The sequence below is a fragment of the Dreissena polymorpha genome, chromosome 4, assembly GCF_020536995.1.
Source record: "Dreissena polymorpha isolate Duluth1 chromosome 4, UMN_Dpol_1.0, whole genome shotgun sequence".
NCBI classification, from domain to species: Eukaryota; Metazoa; Mollusca; class Bivalvia; order Myida; family Dreissenidae; genus Dreissena; species Dreissena polymorpha.
The window spans coordinates 108,518,194-108,539,656 of NC_068358.1; the positions used below are offsets into that span (position 1 = coordinate 108,518,194).

At 34.6% G+C, this 21,463-nt stretch overlaps 1 pseudogene; it reads right to left on the reverse strand.

Moving 5' to 3' along the window:
- Window positions 1–3,853: 3,853 nt before the first annotated feature.
- Window positions 3,854–20,223, reverse strand: LOC127878688 (N-acetylated-alpha-linked acidic dipeptidase 2-like; annotated as a pseudogene).
- Between the last annotated feature and the right edge of the window lie 1,240 nt (window positions 20,224–21,463).

Sequence of the window (21,463 nt, forward strand, 5' to 3'; positions counted from 1 at the left end):
GTTAAAGTTGTTCATGTTTAATGAGTTCATCCCGACCCAAGGGCTCGCTCGACCTAGAGACACCCCTGGGTGCTTACAATATCGTTTAAGTGCTCGTTATACCTCGCCCAAATACAGCATTTTTAGATTATGTTTTATCACAACTGAAAGTCTTCTTAAGCAATGTTTTCCAGATATAAGTATTACGGTACTTAAATGACTATGGTACTAATTTTATTTTCTGTACTAGCCCATGCGACCTTTACTATTGTCATGTTGACCTCAAAATCAATAGGTGTCTTCCGTTTCCCACCAAGTAGCTTTCCTACCAATTTCAAAAATGGCAAGTGAATGCGATTCGAATAATATATCGTCGAAAACGGACCGCCCGTACGACCACCGGTGCGAGCTACTGACAGACAGTTGGAAAGCAATACAATCCTCCTTGAAGATGGGGCGGAATTATAAGGGAATGCAGTCTTCAATGTGTAGATAGTGAATTATTATAATTTAACGCGGCATACGAGGTGTTATTACGGTTGCAGTTAGATGTATTGCACATATGGTAATATGGTGTTAACAAAGAATAAAACTCCATGCGTTGATGAAGAGATGACATTAATGACTATAATGTTTAACATGGTCTCATTGGAATTCCTTTTAAGAAATCGTAATTATTTATTTATATTTGTCTAGAATACAAATATTTGTCGAAACAAGATCGATAACTTATTTTATTATCAAGCGTTTTATTAAAACTATATTTAATTATCGAATGTAGATATTACTAAATGAAATGGTTGTACTTAAAACTGATACTTAGGTGGCTCGCAAAACTTTTTCAGCAACACCACACACGTTAACAAAGAAGAAACAACGGCCTGGATAAAACAAATAATCGCACTGTTTTGCTCATCTAGCTGTTAGTCGTATAAACTTTGCTTGTCAATAACTAAGTTATCACACTACACAAAGTGTCAAGATAGGGGTCACGCACTATCCGTTTTACATATTCAATTGATTTATAAACAAGTGGTCTTGTCATTACCATAACTTTAATGCTGTGGTAAAATAAGACTATTGAGTAAATTAATTTAAATTTAAACGCTTGTAAATTCACCCTTTGCTTATCGCATTAAATGTGTTAAAAAAAAATTGTTATTTACACTGCTATGTCAGTGATTAATTCTTGCCTTAGTGTAAAATTTGATGCGCAATTCAACCGGTTTAGACTCCTACTGCTATGCTATGACAGTTAACACGCGATGACGCGTTCTCAATGGTTTTTGTTGCGTTGTTTGTATTCTCATGTATCAATCAGACAGTTCATGTATCTTTTGAGGAAGTATATGCACAAGGTGACGCAACGTGTAGTGTTTAAAAAACTTTTTTTCGGCGTAGATGTGTTACTCACGTGTTTATTTCTCTCGAAACCCAATTAAATGTAAAATCAATCAAGTAGACCCGAATTAATAAACAATTGGCTAATTTAACCTTCCTTAAGTAAATTATAGCTATTGTAAACGCCGACTACTTTTAAAGGATATTTATATATGCATCCTTTTAGAAATCAGGTTTTCGCTGAGGATTAGAGGCTTACAGCAGCCGGTCAGTAATCAATTTCGTAGTTCTAAACATACACATGTAATATTATTCAGCATTTCTTTAATCGACGGCAATTAAAGTGATATTATGGGCATTTTTCACTGTTGAATTGAGCTGAAAAGAATAAACAGGTAAAAAGAGTTAGTTAAAATGTGGTAACTGACCAATTATCTGCAACTCATCTTGCTACCAGTTGTTTATAAAAAATATATATTATAATCGATATTTTACATGACTCACCCAGTCCTCAGCCGAAATGTCGTATGAACAAATCTGCACTAAAACTACATTTAGATTCACATCGTTAATCGAATCATTTATGTCGTCAGTTGTCAAAACGAAAGTACGGTTGATATTCAACACTAACATATGAGCACAAGCGTGTCATTTTTTATTCGGCATTACATCGTGCAATGTATGGTTATGAATACAAAAAGAACTAAAGATAATTTACATACAAACAAATTCATAATGAAGTAAACTATATAACCTAAAATTAGCACAACATACATTGTTACAGGACAATAACTAAATTTAAGCAAAACTACTTATAAAACGTTATTAAGGCGTTGAACATTTTATTTAGGTAAACACATGCTGAACCTAAAACACAAAAATACTTTTCTCATTCTGAAGTTTTTATTGTAAGTGACAATTAAAAAAAACACACTCGCCACAATTAGCTAGCCCGCGCCTCCATTGAGGGTATACATAACAAGTGCTGTCAGAGGACAGCCCGCTCGACTATTCGAGTGCTTGACAGTATAACGTAAGCCATCATGGAGAGGGGGGTATAATGTGGGTGTGTGGTCATTTAATAGATGATCTTTCAAAAAAAAAAGAAAAAAAGGGGAAAAAATTGTGTGTGTGTTTTTTTAGGGGGGGGGGGGGGGCGTGGGGGATAGTTTGGGTGGAGTCCATTGTGGTATGTCAGGTAAGTGTTGTTTTGTCAAAGTATTAATCAAATCTGATGTTAAATAAAGAAGTTATGGCAATTTAAGCAAAATTTATTAATTTGACCTTGAGAGTCAAGGTAATTCAAAGGTCAAGGTCAAATTCAACTTGCAAGGTACAGTAACATCATGATAGTAAGAAAGTATTTGAAGTTTGAAAGCAGTAGCCTTGAAACTTTAGAAGTAAAGAAGATCTAAACACAAAATTTAACAAAATATTCAAAGTTACAAAGACAAAAAAAGGCCATAATTCCTACAAAATGCAAAATATAAAAGCAATATGTGAAGGGACATTGAAAATATTTGAGGTGGTACGCAAACTTTAACATAGCGTTATCAATAATATGCATATTCTAAGTGGAAAAAGGGCCATAATTCTTACAACATGCTTGATACAGTTGTCTGCTCTTGTTTATAGGTTGGGGTCATGTTGGTAAAGAAGTATGCAAAATATGAAAGCAATATGTCAAGGGACATTGAAAATATTTGCGGTGGTACGCAAACTATGACATTTGCACGCTCACGCTAACGCCGACGCCGGGGTGAGTAGGATAGCTCCACTATATATATTTCATATATAAAAGTCGAGCTAAAAATGCTGAAATTTGCTTTTCGAATCAATCTGTAAGCAATTGCCATGTAAAGTTTTATATAAATATTAGTTCATTATCTAAATATATAATCTAAACAATCAAGATATATTAACAATGCCGATAATGTGAAAATTTGTTACATTTAAAGCATGATTTAAACAAACAATAAGATGAAAAATACGCATTTAATATAAGTACACTGAAACTGTTAAACAAGAATTCAAAAAACACATTTACATTGATTTATCTTTAACATAAAAATCAATAAATCAATACAAATGTTAACGTCATAGTCGTCTATATCTATATATACTTATATCAAACAACATCTTTTATTGTAGTATAAACGTATTCAATATACATTATTAATGCCTTTGTTAGTTTACTAAATAGGAACAATCATCGTGATAATATTTTACATTTTACAAATATGTTTATTTGTGAACAAATTATACTACAAAATCATATAATGGTAAGACGTAGTACGGAATACATATCAATGATATAATTCAACATATAATTATTTCAATCATCTTGATTTACTAGCTACATTTCAATACTTGATATAAAAATATATCAAATATAAATACATAAGACACATCATGTAACTGTTTTTTTTCGCATAATTTTGTCCACTTCCTGTAGGCCGGAATAATCTATATAGCCATGAAAAACACACATTCGAATGTAAAATTAGCTCGTTTGTTAAGTACATCGAACGTGTCATTTCAATAGTAGTTGATCATGAAGTCGGTGACGCTGCGACTGGATTGCAAAAAGGATGACGGAGTAGTGTTGACGTACTATCTCCCACTGCTGCGTCACGTTGCGTCCTTGCTGGATCTCAACCAGGGCATCGGAGAGGCCGGGGAAGCTACTTCCGACATAGCTGTCTAACACACTTTCCGCGAACAAGATATGTCTGCAAAAAAGAGGTGATAAAAGACAAATATTGCCTATGCGAGTATATAGTATATTAGTGTAAGGTATGTTCTTATACGATTGAATAATATATCATACGAAATATGTAAATGAAATAAATACCCTTTCTGACATTGAATGCCCACGGACTCGCCTTAGCGCTTAGTGCTTAGTTTCCAATGGTCTTAAAAAGTGATCAAAACCATTGTAATGAAAAAAAATCGTAGATTAAACAACGGGCGGAAGTTCGCCTTATGAAATCTAGGAGGATATACCTTTTTAGACGTCTGTTGGGAAGGCCAGCGGGTGGGAAGGCCAGCGGGTGGGAAGGCCAGCGGGTGGGAAGGCCAGCGGGTGGGAAGGCCAGCGGGTGGGAAGGCCAGCGGGTGGGAAGGCCAGCGGGTGGGAAGGCCAGCGGGTGGTAAGGCCAGCGGGTGGGAAGGCCAGCGGGTGGGAAGGCCAGCGGGTGGGAAGGCCAGCGGGATCTAGGAACGAGTGATCGAGCTGCATCAGCTGATCATTAATACGATGTACAACAAACGGACTGAAATAACATTGATACGGTATACTAGAAACGGACTGAAATAAAATTGATACGACGTACAACAAACTGACTGAAGTAACATGTGTACGCTGTACACAAACGTACTGAAATAACACTGATACGATGACCAACAGCGTACTGAAATTACAAACATCATGCGTGACATTCATTAACGTGAATAACGTTTTACGTTTTCCTTCATACATTGATGCTTTTAGCTTACTCAACCGTTATGAAATGAAAATGGAATAAAAGATGTAATAGTTACGGTATCAATTAGCAAATGACATGCAGTTCTGCTAAAGATGATGACCGATAAACCGCTAAAGAGTTAAACACTATTTAAACACCAATAAGAAGTTGTCACAAACTGTGTATCCTCCGCAAACGGTGCATTTTTTACGAAAAAAATAATGTAAGAAATAGCGATTGGAGTTTTACGAAGAAAAAAGGACAAGAGCTTGATAAGACAAAACAGTAGTCCTCTACAAGGTTGATATTGCCTGAATAGGTTTTGATCTGAAAATGAATCATGAACTAATGTGCACAATCTACGTATGCACCTCTATCATCACATCGAGCGTACTCTACCAAGCTCAAGCACGTGTTGACTTACCACAGAAACCAGATTTAAGTTAACACTTATTTCTATAATTATAGAAATCATCATTTTTTCTTGCGTTCTTTTTGAGGTAGCGAAGAATTCAGATTTTATATCTTAATTATATCTGTAATCAAATAACCACACTTTTTATCCTGCGGAAAAAAACAGAACTAACGTGCATATTCCATTAGTGTCTTGTATACAGACAAAGAGTTTCATCTTTATAGCTTTAAAGTACTTTTTCAGTCATCGCAAGATCCAGACAGTCGGACCCATGAACTCAACGTCATGACACCTAACTTAAAGCGACAGTAAACAATACTATCGTTTGCAATACGTACTCTTGTAGATTAGCATTTTCAAGACGTTTTTCAAACTCGTTGACAACCTTGGTAAAGTTGTTCACTGATATCTGGAGTAGTTCTAAAAAAAGATGATAACAACTTAAAATATAACGTAATTTCATACATATCAATATAACTAAAAACTGTATTTTAACATCAATATATTTTTTAAACCCTCAATTATGTCTCAACAATCTTTTTTTTTAACCTATTTATCACAGCTTGTATAAATTACCATCAATAAAATCAATATCTAGTTAATTATGAGTAGTGGCTTTTTGTAAACATCATGTCAAAGAAACCGAAACTGATTATTATACCTATATAATTTTGTGTTGCAAGCCCCTAAGACCTTGACCTTTAACGGTTGACCTCAGCAATTTGACGTTACGCATGATCTGACTTACCGACGGGCAGCTTCAAACAATATACTTAAGAGGTGGTCTTCTTAATCATGTTAAAATACTTCACGAAATATACACTCTATCATTTTCGCAATTGTTATACTCGCTATTTTTTTTAATCGTTATTAAGCTAGGCTATTTTGGACTACTTTTATAGGCATATAATGACGTTGATAATATACTTACTTGTATTAATATGTTGCTCTTCTAACGCTGTTTTAAAGCTTTTGAAGAACTCTTCTGTCATGGCGTTCAGCGTTTTGGCATAGTCTGTGACTTTAAAAGGGATGATGAGCGAGTCCGCTAGGTGGCGTGCCATCTCCAACCACACCTGACCCACGGCGCGGTGGTACTGAAAACATCGGCAACAAAAAAGACATGCGCGATCAGGTGAGACAGGTTCCATGTGTTTTATACACATATTGTTTTGATGAATAAATATGTTTTGTTTGTCTAAATTTGTATTATACTTGCAAGCATATTTATTGATATTATTCAAGTCGGACTGAACTAAATTTGGAAAAGTCCTTCATTAAGAAAAATTATCTGCAATAATAACATATTAAAGGATGACTGTTCAGTATCTTGTAAAGCCATTTTGTACACATCTATATAATCTTTGATGTCATTAATAAAATAGTGTAAACAAAAATGCAAACAGAGGGTCACCTGTTTTACACCAAGTGATTTTATAAAACAAGTGTTTTAACATTAGCTTAAACATTCGAATATAGAGATTTAAGAGAGATTTGACTTCAACTACATTTTAAAAATCAATTAATACACAGTGATGTTTAAATTATTATCAAAAACTTTCTAAATTATATTATGCAGAATAAAATGCAGTTAACATTGCTCATGATATCACGACAATCAAACTGATCATCGTTTAACTTTTGTTAATGTTCTTAATATCTACTTATCGTATTTCTTAACAGAAGTATTAATATTTTGGAGGTATATAATTTCTTAATCCTATACCTCAGTAGCTCGACGCATTTGATTTTCAACACTTTATATATATATATATATATATATGGGCACATACACCGTGTAGTTCTTTCTCAACAGTAATTACCACCAGAACGAACAAGGAATACCACAATTTAATACAATACTAAGGTAAGTCTCATATTCACCTGAAATCCGCGGTCCATGATTTTGTCCACTAGATGAAACGTTTCATATACGGAGTGATACATCGGGTAGTTTGACACGCCAATATTCTGACAACATGCCACATGTTTAAATCTTAATTGCATGCATTGTAAACTCAAATGCAATTATTGAACACGTTAATATCACATATTTTATAACCAAACCATATTCATTCTGAAAATTTAATTGCATATATTGTTACACAGTTTTGAACATTTTTCTTCTCTATTAGGTTGAATAATGTCATAATTTCGTCTTACGAATCGTTAACGATTAAGGTGATTTGGTGAATTAAAGGTAAAGCGATTTAATAAAACCCGCATACATGTCTTTGTTTATATATCTTTACATCGACAACTGTGTATGTAGATAATGACTGTTTCCATTTTTTTGCAATAAACACGTCTTGAATGTTGAGATGAACATAATTGTAAAACACCTATTTAACCAGCTTTGTTCTAGAAAACTGGCATACAATAAAAGCTCAAATGCACACATTTTTTACCGGATCTGCTAAGTAACCAAAGTCTACTACAGGCACTCCGAGACGGTCTCTGAAAGCAGAATGATCGCTACCGGAGCCAGGCAGTTTGATTCTGCAATTAAAAACAATGCATTAACATAGTATATAACAGCAGATGAAATAATGAATCTAAAATGAACGTAAGAGACTTGAAGATTTCATCTTGGAATAAAAAGGCGTGCACAGCTGTCATAATACTACTGTGGATTTACACATAGTGGTTTAGAAATTAAATAAAGAATTCGTGTGATTTTAACAAGAGTTGACTGTGACATACTGTTATAGCCGATCTTTTTTTCTATTAACACTTCTTCATTATTTACGAAACTATTATTTTGCTAATGACAGTTATGTTTTCACGGTTAACATTCCTCATGCAATATACTTACCGCGGTGTGCCTTTTCCGGGATCAGGAAAGGTATGAAGCCAGGTTTCATAAACCGACTTCCGGCCCGCCGCAACCTCGGTTATGTTAGGATTAGGCACTTTCTTCGTCGCCGAGGTAAGGGCATTAAAAAGCATTGGGGTCGCTTCTGCCCAGAAGGTGAAGTTTCCTGTAAAAGAAAAAAATTGTTCCCCGATTAAAGGAGACAAACGCATTTCTAAATAACTACCAAATAAAACTAATTGTTCTTTCAAATTTTTACGAAGGGAACATTAACAAGTTTAGTAATGAGTATGCTGTATATTTAAAACTTACTCAGAAATGCAAAAAGATGGAATGTGTCAAGGCATCAACTCATAAAAATAAATCGCCTACTGTTGTTATGATTTCGTAATAATCTGTAAGAAATATTCATATATTTTTTTATAAATTAAAAACACAAATAAAATGTATTTCAGAAAAAAAGAGGTAAATATGTGTAGCATTGAAGTTAAAAAAAGCACAGTATCTGAAAATGACAATACCGGTCATCGTATATTACCATCTATGGTCCACGTTAAGGTATGCAACAGTCCTGAAGCCCAGTGATTTTACGTAGTGCTGAAATACAAATGATCTAAAACTTTAGTGTTTTGTTTAACAAAAATGACGTATACCTCGCCGTGGTTTTCAGTTGTTTTCAAATGCATGTAATTCACGAAATTGTGGGGTTTGGGGATAGAATAGTGTCTTGTACATTTAAATTTCATAGTTATGACACACATGTATTCAGTTTAGTCGCTTCGGATATCTGGAAGTAGCTCGCTTCATAAACTTAGAACATGATATTGTTCTTCCATGAATATGGCAAAGTTCACGTTTCCATCGTCCATGCGTCTTGCCTTACTTCAGATGATGCAAGTCATATAACCGAGGAACACATACCACAGAGAGCATCACTTGCCTTGCCAAATTTTTCCAATTAAGTGAGCGCATATTTAGTGCTCAATTGTTTTAAATGAATACAGCTACGGACAATTATATTGATGATTGAAGACTATGGAGACTGTGCCGACAATTAGGATAATGAATAGGACGGAGAACGAAGAGGAGAAGGAGAAACATGACTAACCTCTACCCACTCGGTGGATCCTCTAAGTCCGTACTCCTCCGCTCCCCAGCTACAGAACATGATGGACCTCCTCGGTCGCCACTTGCCTGAAGATATAAATCGTACATTGAATCTGTTGACAGAAAGTGTTTAAATCGGAAGCTACATGCTTGAAGATTGAAAATGTATATTCAATCCGACATAGTGTGTGGTGAATTAATATTTTCTTTATCGATATAAATTGTATAGTATCAAGGGTCCTTATAAAAACGAGCCTTGGCATACGGTACACAACCAAATACACGAGTGTTATTCAAGCAATGACTATTTATTAAGGGTTTAAAATTTGGCGAACCAACAAAGACCTCAACATCATATTGTAATATCCGTTTCATATGATTGGGCAATAATTAATTGGGTCTCTATTTGTTTGTTCCATGATAACATAAGCCGTATTATCCGAAGATATACAATGTTCTTTATTATTACACTAAATTAGTGTTGTATCATCGTGTGGATAATGAAGATGTTTACTAAATAAATTCGTCCATGTCCAAGTTTAATTATCACAAACCTTGATATGCAATTATTTTGCTACTACTATTGACACACATGAATGTTGAGCTAAATCCTAAATATAGAGCTTTCCGTTTTTTCTTGGACTGTCCGAGGTATATGCAGTGTATGTAACAACTTTCATTATCTATTCGCTATGATTATGATATCATCTGCATATCGGCATCCCACTATTTTATGACTAAGTACTTATTTATGGATTGTCCAAACTTTTTAGAAGAAACAGCCCATAAAGCCCAGTCCCAATGTAGTTGTATTAGGGGATTATCATCATCATTATGAAGTCTTATTAAGGAATGACCTGCACAGTCGTTTATGTTAGACAGTTAACCAACGCCTTTGAACCCGGAGTGAGGCAGACTGCCTACTCTCATCTTCCCTGTTGCTGCTCACCATTGATTGGATCCTGACGATCTCGACGGAACAAAAGCGAAAAAGGAGTACAATTGGCACTCTGGAAACAGTTGGACGAACTGGACATGCTCAGTGCTTTCACACCCAACAAAAGAGAAAAAACCTACATGATAACGCAGCAACATTGGATCTTACAATCAGCAAAGGTAAGATCAATGTGTTCAAGACCAACGCATCCAACGACATATCCATCACAGTACCAAGCAAGGCATGACCGTTTTACCTATCTCAGCAAAATCCTGAACTTCCATTGAGGAATGAATGCAGATGTCAGAACTCGTATCCGTAAAGCACAAGCAGCCTTCCATCAGCTGTTGAACATCTATGAATCACTTGGCATAACCGCCGAGATCAGACTTTTCAATATCGTCTTGAAGCCAATCCTTCTCTTAAGAGTAGAGACATTGCTTGAAAACCACCGTCACGAACATAAAAAATTGAGGTCTTAATCAAGACCTGCCGCATGAAGTCAGCCACAATCGCCAACGAAGAGTTATTGAGAGGAAAAAATGAGAATCCCGTTGAAGAGATCCCGTTGATGTTGGCGATGAATAAGCGACAGATTTGCAAGCCTACATACATGGTTCAAGGCAATCTCACTTGGAACCATGAAGGGAAGGAAAGCGGGAAAGAGGGCGGACTAGAAAAACATAAAACAAATTGTAATGATAAACGCATGGGGAAACGTGGGGGCAGCTGCCTAGACTCTATATGGCCGAGACGCCTGGAGTAAGCTGGTCGGCGGCCACAGGCAAAGATTATATCAGAAGAGGTGAGTGTAACGTAGACCTCATTGATAATGCTTCTTTACCATACGATACGTTAACTGATATTGATGTATATAATGAACGATAAAGTTACACGTATTGGTACTCATCGAATATCGATACAGATGCATTCGTTTTTGTTACCGATTTGTCTTTGTGCTTCCATTGCGCAAAAAGGATACACATTCCTAATTCAGCTAATCTGAATGTTTTAAGTGAGAAGTATGGATTAATAAATTTGTTGATTTTGTTCCTTTAAATCCCTAATGAGAAATTTTGACTTGAAACAAGATTGTTCATCCTGTGGGTTAATAGATAAACCGTGGGAAGCGTTCACATCCAAAGATTTAGAACTTGCAAAAAGTATAATTTTCACTTTCTCGGTACCCATAATACCTTTCATAAAGCTTGGATGACTTCAAAAGGAGGAATGTACTTCGATTGCATACAGTTTAAAATATGCGAAAACATACCTTGCTTAATTGTATAAAAAAAGTTGACGGAATGAACGAAAATTTACACTTGACCTAAATCTACCTGAATATTAATAGCAAATCTTACAAGTGATGCTAGATCATGTATTAATATTCCTCCTTTGTAAGATAATGTTGGAAATGTCAAATTTGATCATATGTCCGAAGCGATTGTTTTAGACACTAATTTTTTCTTTATTTTCGAGTGTAAACGATGATAACATTAACTTGTCCGATTTTCATTATATCTGTGTCAACTTGTACGCCAATGTTATTATCGGTGTCAGAAATAAACTCCATTTATATTGAGCTCTACTTTTGGGAAGCACTTCCCTTTACACTTCCCTTTCCCTGTCATATCAAATTCCAAAGGGATAAGAACATGTTTCGGTAGTTCGTTTTTAATTTTCGTCAGTAAATAAATTTTAATTTTATTGCCTGCTTACTATAGCAGTATTCCACAGCGAATTCTGCATCTCTGATTCACTAAATAGAGTGTGTTATATCTGGTAAAAAGTGTCGAGTTATCTGGAATCGAAGTGCCATTGTCTTTGAGATGATCGGTAAAAGACGTTCCCATAAAAATTGTGCATTCGACTCTTAAAACATTTGAATTTCCTCAAATACGGTATTAAACTAAACGTTAACATGTTTTAACATTAATGGACATATTGATCTTTTATTTCGATTGGTGGGCACGTTCTTGATTTATTACCAAGTATATTTTTGTTGAAATACGTACTGGTCATCGAATTCATGACGATTATCGATGAAATTTTATCTCTTGTTTTATAATCCACTGTTGTTTTTTTCACGACTTTCTTGCTCCGCAATACAAAGTACTATACCATTAATCGACCAGACAATGTTACTTGTCTGAAAACCAAATGAACAGAACATAATTGCAAAAAAGCTGAAGAACTCAATTCTCGCGCGTGGCTTTTGTTGTTATCTGGTATCGAAGTGCCATCTGTGATCAAAGTATCCACATACCCGGCGTGAGTATGCATATCCTATTTGTATATCTGGAAGTGAACTCAATGCTGATAAAACTTGTATTACAAGCAGATTATGTTTTGTAATAAAAAAAATATGTTTAACTAACTAGTGTTTCTGTATTTTGAATTGTATTCAATTTTCACAGTTTTGTAATGGTCGCGACCCCTAAAAAACATATTATAAATATGTGGCTATTACAGATCATGAATGAATGCCGCCTGTTTCGTTAATAATCACCAGTAACATCAAACCAGAGCAAGCAGGCACGCCAATGATTTTAAAGGAATTTTACCACACAAACATCTTTTTGAATTAAACTACAAGTTAGCCAACCGGATTTCACCATGGCTCCGAGAACTCGAATAATCTCCATCATGACCGCGGTGCCACTCGATGGGTCAATAGCGCCAAACACCCAGGCATCTCTATGGTTACCCAGAATCACGTAGCGATCTTAAACAGGTCAATATATAGTGAACGCGTGTTTTAATCGAGGACACACATATAATTTATTTCAATTTTCATATAATTCAAATTTATTAAACTCCTAAATAGTAATAAGAAAACGACACTTAGAAAGTTAGCCATCTATTGTATAACGTGTTTCAAAAAAAGAGAAAACAATTTGTTAACTATCACATGATATGTTAAGAAGTACCATAACTTATACTAACAATTGAGTGTACTATGCTCGTTAAATGTTGTTGTTAACCATGTACGTAACATATTACCTTGTTGTTGTTGTTGTTGTTGTATTCCATGTTGTATCATAACTTGTTATTAGAGCACTCTCACTCTCCAGTGATAAGTGATTTATTAATTGATGTATGTAATTTGAACATTTTTATTATTTATATCCAGCACGCATGTCTGTAAAATTTTCATGTATTTGTATATGACGATTAGCTGCTTTGCTAAAGTCAAAATAAATATTCTGTTCTGTTCTGTTCTGTATAATGAAATAAGTGACTAGTAGTGTTAACGGCTTTGTGAACATGTTTTTTAACGACAAGCTTATGCATTCCTAAAATGTTTACTGTACTAGGTTAATTTGACGTTTTTGAAAATTTCTTCAAACAAGAAGGACATGTTAATGGTGAATCAAAGAAAAATGATAAGGTTCTTAATTTAGCCAATTTAACGGTTCTAAATAAGCCAAAGTATGTTTAAAATTTAGCAAATGATACGGTTAAAACTGTTACTTATTCGCCAATGATTAAGATCAAATGCAGCAAGTCATCAGGTTCAAAATATACCCAATACAACAGTTCAAAAATGTAGCCAATTAGTAGGTCCAACACGTTACCTAAACTAGTTTAACGTTAATATATTCGTAATGGTTGTTTTAAATGGGTAACCATTTGAGGCATGTAATATAGTTATATTAAGATAAACATATATTTAAAAAGACACCAGTTCAACGTATTTAACAATTACATGTGATACGCATATCGGATTAGTATTGATTACCTGGTTCGAACTCTCCCCGTATGATACCAACAGTGTTGTATATTGTAACATTCTGGTTGTGTGTTGTCACATGTATGTGTGCTCTCCTTGAAACGAAAAAAACACTCTATGCGGTTCAGTGAAAACTTTATTTTCATGAGAGACTAAACAACAAATTTCTTTAGCGTATAACACTTTTCTATTAGAATTTTATAAACATAAACCCAAACTGAAATACTACTTCCACTTCTATATTCAAGCCTTATTTGATGTTTAGAATACCTCTGTTACATTGTGCCAAATGCTGCGCAAGTGTACCTTACTTTGCTTATCAACAAACGAAGTAAGTTGTGTCTACCATGCACAAGACCAAATGTAATTCATTATCCTCATTGCTATGCCAACATTTGCCAACGGTCAACTTATATTCCTAATGAACCTATTTAATTAATTTTTTCTTGACGTGCGTCGTACGCATGAAACACATTTTGTTCAAGTACAAATGTTTTTGATCATCACTATGACAATGATTGCACTAATTTGACTCATTCTGATAATTAACACATACAATTACATGTGCACATCACTAAAACAAATTCGTCCAAATGTAAATCATGTGAACAAATGTCATTCATTTTGCACAAGTGTTACTCATTTTGTACTCTTGCAAACGTGAGACATATCCACCATTTCAAAAAAAGTTGCTCAATCTGCTCATAAACAAATGTTACTATTGTTTTGCTTATCACAAGGTTCGATATTTTACAATTGTAAATACTTTTCTTAACACTATGATAAATATGACAAACATAAACTCATTTTGCTATAAACACATGTTATATACTTTCCTCATAACTATGGTAGATATAACATAGATTAACTCAGTTTACTCATCAACAATTTTCAATAATTTCGCTCAAAAGTTTTATTTAATTAATGCTGAACAAACTTAATTCATTTTGCTCATAAAAACCATTTTGCTGAGCACTTAAACAACTATATCAATTAGCAAATTCAATTCATTAGCGTTTAACTAAGACACATGTCAGTTTTATAGCATACCATCCTGGCTTTACAAATCCGTTTCCGAACCTGTAGGTTACGTTCATACCACCCCGCCAAGCTGGCGGAACCTCTGCCCCGCTTAACTGCCTGTAGAAACAGATGGACCAATTAATTACATACAATAACAACTTAATATCAGGGGTCGAGGTGCTCAAACTATCAGCGCCTAGTACACACACTGACTGTTAAATTGTGTAACAATCTATATGTCCCAAGCAAAAGGTTTAACGTGTAACTGCGTGATAACTGTGAACAACGAAAATAATTCTATTTGGTTGAATGATTGGCACGTTGGTTCAAATTGCTTGTCATGGTCATTATATTTATGTCTAAAATTTTAAGGCTGGGATCTTAACTGACTGTTACGATTCGAACAACGAAGCCTAAGAAAGTTACATGAGTGTGTGTGTTTTTTTCGAAAATTCTAAGGTTCTTCCACGCTTTAATTACATTATTGTGGTAAATCATACATGAAACACTTGTCATAATTAGGGCGAGTTTATAATTGTAACTTTAATATCCTGATTTGTATGATTTGATTACATATATTCAATTTTGTTGACATAGGAGTACTCCGAGTTCCGTGAGAAAACCGGTGAACACCAACCGTTCCGTGAGTGGGAACCGGGATCACTTAGTGTGATGGCCTGTACCAACCACCTATTACACTGCCAATCGGACAGTCACACCAAAATATATGTCACAAACGCCCTTAACTTTTCTATGTTTGCACTTACTCCATGATTTTCACCGCGATGCCGAAGCTGATTGGGTGGCAGGGGATGCTTGGCAGAGGGTACATCGGGTCAACCTTCGCACGGTACGCTGAGCCTGCACATGGACGGACAGAATTATATATAATGGTAAATAAATGCAGCCATTGAACACTCAGATATCGAGTGGTCGTTATTTTCGAAATCGGTGATACAATTCAGAACTGCACCTTGTTGGCTTTCCCAAATAAATTCGTTTGTGTTCATGGCGATGATAACAAAATTAAGCGAGGATGAGGTTTTCGTATTAAAAATAATGTAAGATACTAGCATCTAACACAGAATTGCAACTTTTAACGTTATTGCACAATTATCAATTGAACATTTAGAGGAGTTTTCTTTATTGACACATACGCTCCCGTCAAATTACCCAAAACAAACACACACAACAACTGCATCAAATAGTCAATATAAGCACGATATGTTTCATACAGAAGGCGTTTACGCCATACTTATAGCCGGATAATCGGCCGAGAGAGGATCCCCGTCTCCGATTAAGAGCGACCCACGTTGGGTACCAGTAGCAGGATACCACCAGCTATGTGGATACACGTCGGAAGTATTGCCATTGGTAATATCCGCTGGGTCCGAGAACAGAATCACCCCTTTGGCTTTATGTTTCTCCGCCAAGGCTACCTGTGAAACATTTCGCATGATAAACATGACAAAAATATCGCTTTCAAACAAAACTAACGCACCGCTGTATAAGCTGTACATTCAATAACAAGCAAGCGCAATCCGAACACAAATATGGCGATGTTGAAGAAAGAAAGAATTTTGTTCTTATGAAAACATCATCTGCTTGTATTGTAAGATTTAGAGTTCAGATTTTATAACATGTTGGTACCTGCTCGTGATTTTTAACAACAATTCAGAAGCAGTCGTCACAGAATCCGCAAATGAACACTTTCGGAAAATATACCAAGAACTCCCCCAAAACACTTTTTGTGAAAAGTACCGTGTTGACTGTTAGACAATCTATGAGGAAAAGGATTACGATACCTTATCGCCTCTGTAGCCCTTCCCATAACGGACGAACAGGATCTTTCCTTCAACGGATATGTTCATCGACTTCAATAGGTCAAAATCCACGAGTCGCGCGTAATTCACGTACACCAGGTCACCCTGAAACAAAAGGACTTTTGATTTTGGGAGTTAATTTGCAAATCTGGTATAACCGATTGCAAAATCAATGCATCGTCCATACTGCAAACAGCAGATAAGTGTTAAGTAATCACGAGTTGAACTTTTTAACGTTTGAAATGCGATATGATATAATACATTAAAAAGTGTAGATTATGTACAAATATGTTCATATAACAGGACAATGTTTCACACATTATTTCTTGTGTAGTTAAACCATTTCGAACCTTTTTGTGCCAAACATGTGTAAGCTATATATAATAAAAAAATTATGATCTTGCAAGAAATTAAGAAATTTTAAGAAATAACACGATTCACAACTCGCGTGACCTAGTTTACATCGATCAGACTCGATCGAAGACTGAAATCTTAACAGAGTAAAGGGCATTTTCCGTGCAAAGTTCACGGACATAGGTACCATAATTCAATAAAACGTATGAAAAACCATTCGTACCGTTCTTGCCGTTACATTATGCATCAAAACTAACTGACCAGCACCGTTCGAACCTTTGTTTACATACATTTTAACCGGCCGACATTTTAAACACGCGAGTGATTTCATTGGTCTTATACGAAGGTGTGTCTTTACTCCTGAAGATTTTATTCATTAATCGGGTCTGATCGATGTCAACTAGGTCACACGAGTTGTGTTTCGGGTTATTTCTTAACATTTGACCCAGAGTTTGTATAAATAGAAAGGAAATTCATTTCTGCGTTGAATAAAACCAAGTTCATGGAAATCGCTGCACAACTGATGTAGTTATGGCTGTTCAAAGCGATGCACCCTATTTTCGGAAGATTTTGAGTTGAAAACCTTTATATATATATATATATATATATATATATATATATATATATATATATATATGCTAGTTATTTATTTTCAGAGAAGTTGATTTTTAGTTATAATTCGATTTTTTATTTTTTATTCAAAATGATGTTTCTACTAATGAATATCATAGCCACACGATAACCACCTGTGCTCCTGACCAATTTTAGTTAAAATCACATACTTTATTTCGGCTATAGATTTTTGCATTACTTTTAAAATTGAGACTTAAATAAAAAATATAAATAACGAAATAAAGATTTTGAGAAAAACAAAGATATCTTCTATTCAATAAAAACAAATCTGCATCGGTGTTGAATCTTATAAATTTTCTTAATGAGTATCTGCGTAACATAAATTTTAAATAAAGGTAGATATCTGATTTTCAATAAAATTGTGTATCTCGGCAATAAATCTTTCAACGTTTCGCTAAACAATATCTCCGGAACCATAAACGCTAAAAATCACAAAGTTGCACACTTTAAATGCTGTTATGACCTTTAAATTTATATTCGAATAATTACATTCAATAAAGAAATAATTGTGTTTTAAGCAAAGGAATAACTGAAAGGAGTACTTAAAATCCCCAGCTATTTCGGCCTTAAACATTACATGCTGCCACTGTATATTGTTGTAGAGACACATATGTTAGAAATCTAGCATTCATTGCTTTAATATTTTAACGATGTGCAATATAATTATTTAATATTTCTTATCTGTGTTATTGTGAGCTCTTTGAACGCTGTAGTATATCAGATTCTTCAGTACCGTTATATCAGCGGGTCACGTGATAGCCAATATGTCGGCGATCAATTTATCGATTCTTGGATTGACGATAAATATGGAACTTTTGTGCTATTAATGCATTTTAAACGCAAACTCATCTAAACGTTAATATTTTGATGACCTTATGGATGTTTTTCCCTGTGTTTTCTTTCGTAAAGTAATATATAATGTCAAATGTTCGCTAGATTTCGCGTTAAAGCACGTTCTTTGCTAAGCAATTTCTTGGCACTTCTGGATCTTATTAAAAACATTCAACTCCGCCGCTGGTTTGGTGCAGAAAAAAAAACTTATTTACTTCTTTTTTTCTTTGTCTTTAGATAAAACGTTGCGGGTCATTGTAGAATTTCATTAATAAGTGTGTGATTAAGAAGGGAAAATATGGCTGCATTCCTAGGTGTTGTATTGCACATATGTATGATGATATTGTATTTAACAAGCCAAACATTTACGTCATATACGCAATAAATGATTTGTAAATTCAGGGCGTTTACATAACATTTAATTGAACTTTACATTAATAACAAGGAAACATGAACGCAATCATGATGTGTGAATCAATGACATCATTCAAACGTAATTGGCAGTTGTTATACAGAAAAAAATCACACTTTGAGAAACAAAACCTTGATATGATCTTCTGCATTTGATTAAAAAAGAACATGAAGTTCAGGGAGATAATCTTCATGTTAATAATAAGAGCAGAGCTGAAACTCGTTGTCATTAAATACCAAATTTTATTAAACTCTTGTCGAAAATGTTTAGTACGCTCGCCAATTGCTCTCTTACCTTACCTGGAGAAACTTCTAACAGCATTCCTGCAATTTTTCACAAAATATAGAATTGCATGACACATCGAACCAGATCTATCATTTTGCGTTATTTACATAGATATCCCCCGGCGCTGAATATGCATTGAAAGGTGGAACGACGCCCGGTTTGTCTTCCTCGGGTGTCAACGCCGGTTCAGTCAGATTAGACTTGTACATAATCGTGTTTCCATTAAGAAGCTCGACGTAGTTCAAATCCGACATGTTCGGATATGACAGCAGCACGTAGTAAGGAGTCATGGTCACTTGATCTAAACCGTCCTCGAGCCATCTCTTCTGTAGTACTTTTCCCAGTTTCGTGTTTTGATCCCCTTCAAGGTGAGGCTTTTTTGTCAACATTCTGCAACGGAGAAAATTAGGGTATTCAATAAAACATAAGTATACATGATATTACAAAACCGGTTTAAACAGTGGCGCGTTGGAGAAGAACGATTTGATGATAACCTGGCTTTAATTTAATGTTTTTATTTTTACAAGAGGACCCATTCTATCAAAGGCAATACATGATAAGGATTAACGAACTATCATGGTGCAATCTGTCACTAAGCACGGATTTATTAGGCATTTTTACTCTACTGTTGCAATACATTAGTAAAACACTCATAAATTAAAATGAATGACATATTTTTCTAACATCTTTGCATAATTCTTATAATGAAATACTGATTAAAGTATTTACTTTAAGTTTTGTCATGTATGGTCATGTTGAAAACATGTGAGGCAAATCTTTTAATTATACGTAACTTTCTACATATTTATATTAATACAATACCGTGTTTAGTATTTACTTTAGGTTGCTTCGTATGTGGTTAGAATCTATACTGTTCATCAGTTCTTCTATGATAGTCGTGTCTTCGTCACGCATGAGCTTGTCGGATACATTCGGTAAATATAGTCCTTTCCGCACGCCCTTTTTCGGGTCCCGACATGTTGCTATGGCCGAAGCGAGCAAGACAAAGATGCCACATCTCGTCACAGAGGTTTGTTTGTTGAAATCCGTGTATGAATTCGTACCCATACTTTCTAACTGGAAGACAGTTTAGGAACCGATAACTAGTCATACAATCACTTGCTAACGCCATCGCAAAATCTACACAAGCATATTGTACATAGTGAGAGTAACAGTTAATGTAAATGTCTATTTACTGAGTTATGAATTTTTTTTATATATTATAATAAATCATGATAATGATTACAATACAGTGCATAACAGTATTGATATATCTACGAATTGAAAAAAATGCACACTACCAAAGACTTGCAATTAGTTTTTTGTAAAATAACGCATGTTCTTATTGTAAACAGTTTGATAAACTAATAAATGTGCTCTAAACTTATCTTCAATGATTCACTATAGATCTATAACATTCAATATCGTTAGGTCTCAGTTTACTGTAGTGAGTCTGGTTATATCGGACAATACACAAAAATGTATTGGTTTAATATTATATTTGAATAGAAATTGACATTATGCAAATCACCACACTTTTTCTTTCAATGCATTTAGAAAACTTACAAAACAAACATCTGTTGCTACAAACAGGTCAATGATAAAAAAACTGTGTTACGGCTCGTCCATATTACCATATCAATTTTCAGCAAGCCTTTATTTTTGTTTACTTATTTACATAATTTAATTAGAATGACCTCAGCACGTGTATATAGAGTGGATGTATTGTATGTCGGTCATACAATTTGGTGATAGATAATACATGTCTAGTCATACACGTGTTAGTCATTAAGAAATAACTTATTGGAGTTGCATCTTTTGCTAAATATGTAAACATGACAAGACAGGTTTCTTCACCAAACGATCATGTTTGCATTCAATTTAGGCATTAAAATTTTCTTAACAAGATTCTCAGCCTTCACTTGTCTATGATCCTAGCTTAAACAAGTGTAAACTCGAGTTAAGAAAATCACATCTTGTTAACCTAAATATTATCTTTGTCTTATATGTTTTAGCACTCTTGATTAGAGCCTAGTTCATAATGCTCGATGGTTATGAGTATAAGCTCTGCATGCTTTATCTAGTCACTGTCCATATATAATTTCGCTTATATAAATAAATTCCATAGTTCATGCCTTTTGTGTTTATGGAGTAAAATGCGAAAAAAGTGTCTCCAAATGGGACTTGCTAAACAAATGCATACTAACCAATTATAAACAACACAACTGGTATTTTAATTGATGGGTTTCGTAAAATGGAAAATATTTTTAGTTTTATTATTATTACGCAAATATATAACCATCTACCT